The sequence below is a fragment of the Astatotilapia calliptera genome, chromosome 6 (assembly GCF_964374335.1).
Source record: "Astatotilapia calliptera chromosome 6, fAstCal68.1, whole genome shotgun sequence".
In the NCBI taxonomy this organism is placed as follows: domain Eukaryota; kingdom Metazoa; phylum Chordata; class Actinopteri; order Cichliformes; family Cichlidae; genus Astatotilapia; species Astatotilapia calliptera.
Window position 1 is genome coordinate 34,906,871 of NC_137427.1, and position 9,752 is coordinate 34,916,622.

General features: G+C 44.5%; 1 long non-coding RNA gene across 1 annotated transcript; it reads left to right on the forward strand.

Annotated features, from left to right (window-relative positions):
* Positions 1-272: 272 nt before the first annotated feature.
* On the forward strand, positions 273-9,245 carry LOC145429575 (uncharacterized). Its single transcript, XR_013909817.1, has 2 exons — positions 273-633; positions 8,990-9,245. It is a non-coding gene; the product is annotated as an uncharacterized LOC145429575 (long non-coding RNA).
* Positions 9,246-9,752: the final 507 nt, after the last annotated feature.

Consider the following 9,752-nt stretch of genomic DNA (forward strand, 5'->3'; position numbering starts at 1 on the left):
CAATCTTATTTTCTGCTTTTAAGAAAGGACTGTTCACAAAAGCAGAGAGAGAGAGATGTGTGTTGATTAAGCAGTGATGATAATAATGAAAATGTCTTAGTTTGTCACTTTCAGGTGAAAAACAGACCTGAATCAATTTTCCACATGCAGCAGTCGGAAGAAAGTTATAGTTTAACATCATTGGAAACATGCAGGCCAAGTTTCTGGCTAACTTATTTACAGCACCGTGTGTCTCTCAACCTCACAAGCAAGTGCTCACTCCTCCCTGAAGAATGCAGCTCCAAAGAGCAATAAAATGGTAGATAAAGAGACAGCAGCAAGTCCTGAACAAAGAGTCCCAGCAAAGCAGCAGCAATGTGGACAAACAGCATCAGAGAAGAAGAGCAAACCCATCATCCTGACTGATTGGATGAATGGCACTGTGTTTACAACAAGCTGAAACTTCACTGTGCATGTGAAGAAAACGTTTGAGGAGAACTGAACAGTTGGAGTTTGACATTTGCCACCTGTGGAGTAAAATGGCAAGAAGAGACAGTGGAACACAGGACAAAGCTGAAGGAGAACTGCCGGCTGTTGGACTGTTGAAGTGGGAGAGGACAAAAGAGTGAGAGGACAACAGAGTGAGAAGACTAGGTGAGAACACAGAGGAATGCTGTTATTTAATGTGGGAAATCAAAATTTGGGTTAGCAAACCTGGGGAAAAGAAAACTGACTGCTTAAGTTGGAAAATTGAGAAGGAGTCTGGATATATGCAAATATAAAAAACATATACATCATATACAAAATCACACAGACAAGAAGAACATGCATTAACCCTACTAACACTTCCAAACACAAGAGAGCTCATGAAGATTAGACAACATTTTAAGCATGTCAGTCTGTTTATCATCTTGTCCAAGTCACCTCGTGTGATGCAAAAACCAGTGGACTTATAGCACATTAGTTAAGAAATTATTAAATAACAGTAGAGAAATGTGTAGGAAAGGCAGTTTTAAGAACATGCTCTGCTGGAGATGCAGCTCCACAGACATGCATTAAACCTGCCTAATAACACAAACACATGCAATGAAAATTAGCTTGTTATCTTTCATCAGTGTTAAAATAGTGTCAATTTAGTAGACACTTGTTATCAAATACTGAATTTATCCTAAAGAAAAGAAATTGACGCTCTAGGTTGCAGGACAACAATTTAACTGTTGTGGGAAAAAAGGATCCTGGTTTGATAAATCAGTGATCAGACAATAAATTTAGTGTTAAAATGGTAAATTGGGAGAAGCTTCCTGCTTGATTGATGCAGCAAGTAATTTACTGTATGAGGGAAATTGTCTTTTGTGATACTATTTTGAACATGCTTTCCTGTTGTCCTGTCAACTTAGTGGGTTAATAGCTGATATGCAAATTAGTTGATCGGTTTTAGATTAATGAAAGGTGATTGAATTCTAGCACGAGTGAATGAGATGTGTTGGAGTTGTTGTGTGTTGAGTGGAGACTCTAAAACACTGAGTTTCCTGTTTTGATGTGCGAGTGAATCCTGTATTTAGATACACAACTCTGAATACGTCAGAACAAACGTCTTTTGTGAAGTGCATGACAGCATGTCACATGTTTTATGATGAAGGAAAAAAGGAAAAATTGAATAAAATAGATCTGTGGTTTAGATGAGTGAAGAGCACAGACCTGGTGATTAAACTCATAGCTAATAAGACATTAGGGTTATGTTGTGTTTTGTGCAGCTGATGATTGATTTGGAGTGAATCTAGCTGATGATTTTTATTTTTATTTTTTTCTGTTGTGAAGTCGAGCCTGCCGATTAGTATGATGGTATGATGAACCATGCTAATGGTATGATTTACCTGAGATGAGGAGTTTGTGTCATGACTTAACAAGGCCTTTTTATTTTGATACTTTTACAGTGCATTGAAAGTTTGGTTTGATAATCTCTGTTATTTTTCATTTTTATCTTTTGAACAAGCACTGATTTTGTTTGTCTATTTTTTTCTTTAAGCAGATCTGCACGTCGGGAATTAAAAGTGCTACACGTTGTCGAGAAAATTGTGTCAAGTGAGTTTTCTCCACATTAAAATGGGCTTTGGAGAAGGCTGCTTATTATAAGTGTCCCAGCCTAAAAAAAGGATTCAGCGATGTAATCCTAGCTAAAGTTCTTCTTTCTCTTTTGAAATGACGTCATTTTGCTGGGAGTGGAAACTAAATGCGACGATAGGTTCCACTATCAGCAAAGAAAGAAAAAATGAATGTATGAATGTATGAGTAAAGGAGAAATAAAACTGACTGGTAAAAACTGACAGGACTTGACCACGACTCAAGGTTAACCTCCACCTAGACAGGACAAAAGGGTGGATGAATTTATGTGGGGTTTTTTTTTTGTTACAGGAGCAGAAAGATGACAGCAACATTCGAGGTTGCATAATGGTTTAACCTTTGAAATGCCATTTTCTGTGTCTGTGCATCTACCAGGGGTGTTATTCACTACCTTGTGTTGCTTATAGAGGTAACGGTGACAAAGTATGCATATGCCTGCGCAGCGCTAACATTTGCATTTTCTCTTCTGCAGCATTGCAGTTTTTCATGTGTTTGATCATGTGATTTATAAGAGGATTAGTTAATGTTTTTTTACTACAGGATTTCTGGGTTTATATGTGAATGACATTCTTTCTACAGCTAGGGATGGCTAACTTTATGGTGTTTTTATGGCACCTCTGGAATGTGGATGGCTGACGCCTGCCCACCAGGATAATCAATGTGTGTTGCCAATGTTTGTTTTTGGAGACTGCATGTAAAAGATTCAGCTGAAGCGGACAAGTGACATGAGACAAACAAATAAGAGATGCAGTGTTATGGAATAGTTAATATGGGCTCATTTGCTGGCCACTCTTGAGCCCATAAATAATATATGAGTGGAGTGACTTTGCTTACGAGAAGTCACTGATTACATTACTGTTGACTGAGTACATGGGATGATCCATGTCTGAGGCAAATTATGGTATTAATTGTAGTTTACTGATTTGAGAAAACCTGCACATGACACTTGTCTTGCTAGTGCTGAATGCTTATTACTTTTATGATATAATTGTTTATAGGTGTGAAGTTTGATTTCACTTCCAGATTTTGCTTTCCAGGCCATGATGGTGTGTATGCAGGCTCCTGGCAGAGCCAGGTGTTATGCAAAACACACTAACATTTTATTGCAGGATTATAGGTCCAGGGTGGTGCTGCTCCAGAGGAGGAGATGCCCTGATGTTACCTGGGATATGATCTAGCTAATCTTTTTCTTTAAGACAGGAATCTGATTTTGATGAGTTGACTCATGGGAGTGTCCATGTGTCAAGAGAAGGGATCCAGGATTAATATGAAACAATAAATTAACATAAAATTTCAGAATTAACATAAAATTTTGTTTTATATAATTTTTGTGGCGATTTGTGTGATTAACCGTTTATTTACAGGTATTAAACCTATGCAAGTGATGCATCCATGTTCAGATGAGGCTTTGATGGCCTATAAGTGAAGTTCACTGAACTAAAGAATGTGGTTTGATGATTGTTGACATGCTCTAGAAGTTTTTCCTCCTAGCAAGGAAATACAGGTGCAGCAGTAATCTCCTGAGAAATCTTCAGAGGCCCAGTGAGAAGCGAGAACCATTCCAGGCATAACTGACAGCCCAGGCAGTGGTTGAGGTCAAAGGTCGAGCTGGTTGGGGCCCATCATGAGATCAGACTTTGGAGCCACAGCAAGGACCATGAAACTGCGTTGGAATGAGAGCTGTGCCAAAAGGGCTTTCCAGAGGCCAACAGAGGAGATTGTGGACAGAAGATGGGCACCTGAAGGATGAGGGGAGCGTGCCAAGCTCCATCGACAGCGCAGAAGGAATCTAAGGATGATATCATGATTCTGTGAGAGCACAGGAACCAGAAGCTATGGTGGTGATGACAGCAGTTTCCTATGAACATCACCTAATGCTGTGTCACTATACTGTGCATACGCTGGCACATTGAAGACTGCTGGGATCATAACGCCAGTAAGATAACTGGACCCAGCACCCTTTCTACAAAGAGGTTTTTCTGCAGAGGATGGACAGTAGAAGAGTCATAAGTATTCCTACCGCAGGATGAAGGCCTGAAGTGAGGTGATGGGGGTTGATAGAGGCCAATTCAATTGCTTCTGACCATTTCAACTGCCTGCAAAATACCGGAAATAACCACTCCATGTATTACCAGCAAGAGAAAGGTAACAGACCCCTTGGAGACACCACAAATTGTGTCCAAACTGCAAGCCACGGAGAGGGCGCACCTGTGAACATGAGTGGGCCCTCTAACGGCACGTACTGGGTGCAAGGAATGGCCTGGTTATGTGGACAACGGGCATATTTCATACTGCCCCCAGACTGGACAGGAACATGTGCTCCTATATTCCTGTCAGACCACACCTTCAGGATGACTGCAGTGAACACCACTTCTACAGTACGCCGGAAAAGAAGATTAGCGATTCCTGAACTTCAACCACATGACCCGATATGGGGAGGCGATGTGCCCGAGGAATTCAAGTTATGGACTACTGGACAGAAAGTACTCCATTCATTGTTCCCCTGGGTGGGAGCTGGAAAAAACATGCTGAGAATTGAAACTCTGGATTACCGGTTTGGACTTTTCCTGAACGCTTCATGTAAGATCAACGAACAGCAGAACCAGGAAATTGATGCATTACGGATTACAGCGATGCAACATCAAGTAGCTCTGGACATGATATTAGCAGAAAAAGGGGGGTTTTGCGTCCTTCTTAATACCACATGCTGCACTTACATACCAGACGACGTGCATTCATCAAACATGACTGACGCCCTGAATGTTTTGAGACAGATCCAGCAGGCTCAAAATCAGGACTATGTAAGTGATACAAGTGACTGGTTCTCTTGGCTATACACTGGCTCCTGGTTACAGGTGTTAAAAAGACTACTCATCGGAGTTGGGATATTTTTATTTTTATTTTGTGTTTTTGTAACGTGTATATTGCCATGCCTAAGACTCATGATTAACCGCATAATATTTTCTACTGTTGCTGCATATGCAGCTGTGACAAATGATGATGATAACTTTGGCCTGTTGGAACATGAAGACTTTGTGTGATTAATGACGATGTGACAGAAAATGTACGACAAGATGTTACAAACTGATATCTCACTTTAAAAGTTTTTTCTGACAACAGGCGGGAATGTCAATGGAAAATTGTATTTAGTAGTCAGTATAATCTTTTAGTGATATAAGTTTGCTTATGGTAGGATGCTGTTTGTAGTTATTTGGTAGTTACAGGATGTGTGATTTTTAGCAGGCTTGGTTCACCCCCACATCCTGGGAGCGTGGGAGAGGTCGTACCTTGTTTTATTGTTTTAACGTAGCTATGTCTGTTTTAGTCTAAGTGCTTTAACTGCTGGACTTCCTCACCGTGCCATCTAGGGTGGGGGAGACTACCCTCTTTATGACCAAGGATGTACCCTTTGTTCTTTCATGTATATGACCCTTTGATCACATCACACACACACACACACACACACACACACACACACACACACACACACACACACACACACACACACACACACACACACCACTGAAGTATAAATAAAGACCAGGGCAAAGCTCAGGGCGAGTCTCAGTCTGGAGGCTGCCCTTGCTAGCAAGAACTCTGTGTGTTTCTCTTCTCTGAGTCTTTACTGAAGAAGTGTTTTAGAATATTTTCCCTAACACAGGAGGCTGAACGGGGCCCTCGGACCCTCCAGCGGAGACAGGAGGCTGAACGGGCCCCTCGGACCCTCCAGCGGAGACAGGAGGCTGAACGGGCCCCTCGGACCCTCCAGCGGAGACAGGAGGCTGAACGGGCCCCTCGGACCCTCCAGCGGAGACAGGAGGCTGAACGGGCCCCTCGGACCCTCTAGCGGAGACAGGAGGCTGAACGGGCCCCTCGGACCCTCCAGCGGAGACAGGAGGCTGAACGGGCTCCTCGGGCCCCCCAGCTGACGAGGTAGATGGCGGCGTGGGAGCCGCGGAGTCCTGGATGAGCTCGTCCGAGCTCCCAGCAGGAGCCGATGCAGAGCCAGAGAGATTTGGGACCCCTGGCTGAATGTTAAGCTGACCAGCGGACCGTACTGCCATCGGGGACTGGGCCACTGGAGACGCGGGGAGCTGAGCTACTGGGGCCTGCGCTACAGGCGGCACTGGAGCTACTGGGGCCTGCGCTACAGGCGGCACTGGAGCTACTGGGGCCTGCGCTACAGGCGGCACTGGAGCTACTGGGGTCTGCGCTACAGGCGGCACTGGAGCTACTGGGGCCTGCGCTACAGGCGGCACTGGAGCTACTGGGGCCTGCGCTACAGGCGGCACTGGAGCTACTGGGGCCTGAACTGAAACAGGTGGCTCTGGAAACTGAGCTGAAAGTGGCTGCGGGGTAGGTGACACTGGTGTACTGGGGTGAAGGCAGCGAGGATGCAGTCTCTCTCCTAAGGGAGGATCAAATGATTTAGCGATAAATCTTGACGGGAAAAGATGCCGATGCTGAGAATACCAGGCAGCGGGGGCTTCCAGGAGGGTAGCTGACTGAACTGAGGGTGGCTGCGAGGGAGCTAACTGAACTGAGGGTGGCTGCGAGGGAGCTAACTGAACTGAGGGTGGCTGCGAGGGAGCTAACTGAACTGAGGGTGGCTGCGAGGCGGGACGTAGCGGTGCGCGATGGCGGCGAGAATGCCGCTTTTTCCTTGAAGTGGTGGTGGGCGAATCGTGGATCTCTGTGGCGACCGGCTCCTCGTCTTCCGACCACATCCGCGCCAGATAATAAGCGGGAGAAAAGTAGTCCGACCGAGGCGGCGAGGGCGGGCGGCCGGTCCGAGGCGGGACGGCTAGCGGGAGCTCCTCCTCAGAGATAAGCCAGGGCTTCCAGCGTAGCTTGTCCTCCCGATACGCCCGCAACACCTGCTGCCGCTCCTCCTCACCGAAGTCCACAGCCTCGGGCATCTCCGTGCAGTCAGGCGGTGGCGAAGATGCGGAAGCCGATGAAGCGGGAGCCAACGGTGTGTCGGTGGTGAGCCTCACCGTTCCGACTCTGACTGCCACTGGCTCATGAGGCAGTGGGGTAACATCGCAACAGCATGGCTCTGGCGAAGGCACACGCACACCGGGCCGCTGCGGCTGCGGATGGAGTTGGAGAGTGGTGACGAGAAAGTCAACGATCAGTGGGTGTAGTGCCTCCCATAACCAGGGAAATACAGACGCGCATACTCCCACTTGCCGGGCTAACTCCTCCCGTTCCTCCACTCCGGAACACTGCAGCCATTTAGTACATAGTGACTCCACCGTCTGGATGATCTTCCTCTCGTGTGTCGCTGGGTCCGGCATGGTCGCGTCGTACTGTCACGGCCTGCGGAGGCAGACCGTGCGGAAATGTGTGTGGAGGACCCAGGAGCGAACACAAGCGAGGATGCAGGAGTGGAGTTAAACAAAAGCGAGCCTTTATTCTGGCTGATGAAAGGAACAAAACAGAGTGAGGGCAGCATAAGAGTAATAGTTCAAACAGAAACCTAAACTGGACATAAACTAAGGAAAAGCTATGGCTGGAGATACGGAACACAGGGGGTGGTAACACAGACGACGCGACACAGACTACATGAAACACAGAGACTAAATACACAAGAGGGATGATCAGGGGAAGTGGCCACACATGGGAACACAGCTGACACAGATAAACATAACATGACATGGCAGGAGTAAACAACACTGACGGGAGACTGTCAAAGTAAAACAGGAAGTACACAGAGGTGCAAACAGGAGGAGAGAGAGAGAGCGCGGGCATAGTGGGCTGGGGAAACATGGAATGAAACAAGGAGGGACGAGGGCTCACAGATACACAGAGGGGCACACAGGGGGTAAAAGCCATGAAGGGAAAACACTCAGGGAACAACACAACAGGGCAACTCAGGAAACATGGCCTAAATAGGGAACAAAATACAAACATACAAGAAAACTAAGAATACTGGGCCAACATGGCCCAGGACCATGATACATACATGGCACAGTCTGACAAAAATACTATTAGCAACTATTTCATTCTTCCTCCAAAGTGTGCAGCACTCATACTGTGCAAAACAAAATGCCAAAATGGAACAGAACAAAATAAAAACGTTGAAAAACAACAACTCTATGAATAAAGTCTTCTGTGTTAACAGACAGTGAAAGAATCAGAGAGAAAGAAGTGTCATGAGAAACAAAACAGATGGTTTTATCAGGTGGGGTTGGGAAAACTGCATAATTCTCTCTTCACTTCCTCATCTCACCTGTTTTGTCTCTCTGTCCTCAACTATATGTACACTATTACACTGTGGTAATATTTAATCAAGTTTAGGGAGGAAGGTGACAGACTCGCTCTGCTTGCCTCTGTTTGATTAGCTGACAGCAAAAGAGGCTATTTGCTAAATGCAGAAAGTTTGGAAGTAAAGCAAACAAAGCAGCAGCAGAGCCAACAGAGCCAACCTAGAACCTAGTGGTTCTAGTTTCACTTGTAAAGAAACATTGTGCACACACACACACAAGGACCATGTTAACGTTTCACACTCTCAGGAACCAAAGCTGTAGGACATAACTCTAGTCTGATATGTTATATACTGCAGGTGAAACTGCACAACACAACAGCTGTGTCAGGCTCTTTCTTGTTCACCTTCAGTTGACTCAGCTCATATTTCACTGCTGTGGTTTAAACTCCTGTTTGCTTTGAAAAGACAATGACAAGAAAACACAATTATGGATTGGATTATTGTAATTATGATGTTCAAAAAACACATTTTAAAGAAAATACATGATTGTATTTTATACAATAATACATAAACGTTGTGCCTGCACAGAGTGGATAGTCAAACAAATTGAATCATCATACATACATTATTGTATATTTATTACTTCATATTTTTATTCTTATCGCTTTTTTATTATAGCACTAGGAATTAACAATAAGGGAAGGATTCTGGATCAGCGCCATGATGCAAACTTGTGGCCACAGTTTGAGTATGTGAGCGAGAGGAGCAGCGGAGGAGAGGAATTGGACTTTTCTGTGAGAGAGTGGAGCATGTTGGACCCTTTCCCTGTTTCCTTCGGACCCTGGAGCCCCGGACCGCCTTTTCACTGGCACTCTGTACATGTATTCACCTGGTGTTTTCTCACTAAATAAACGCACTGTCTTCTTTCACAAGGAATTCCTGTTGTGCGCCTGAGTCCGTCTAAAGAACGTGTCAGAAAGTGTTACAGACTAGTTGAGAAAAACTGCTGCATATGTTTTTAGTCCGGGTAAGAAAAAAATAAAACTAAAAATTTAATCTTCTGTTGCACCATCTGAGCCCATAGCAGAACCTTTGAAACATCATCATATGTGACAACAGTCAAGACAAAGGCCACTTTAATTTACTTAGCAAAATATCACAAATTTGACCCAAAAGGCTTTGTCACCTGGACACATCACAAACTGATCTGAAACAGCACAGAGTGAATATCAGAAAAATATGATGAAAAATCAAAGAAACAAACTGATTATTATTAAAATTGTGCTGTTATTAAAAAGCTAAGAATATGATCCGGGAGGATGTCAAACAACTTTTTATCCAAAAATTGATTTATATTTGATTATGAGTATTATTATTTATCCATGCGAACATGAATGACTAAGCTGCGCTGAAAGAATAAGAAATACCAACAAAAACTTAG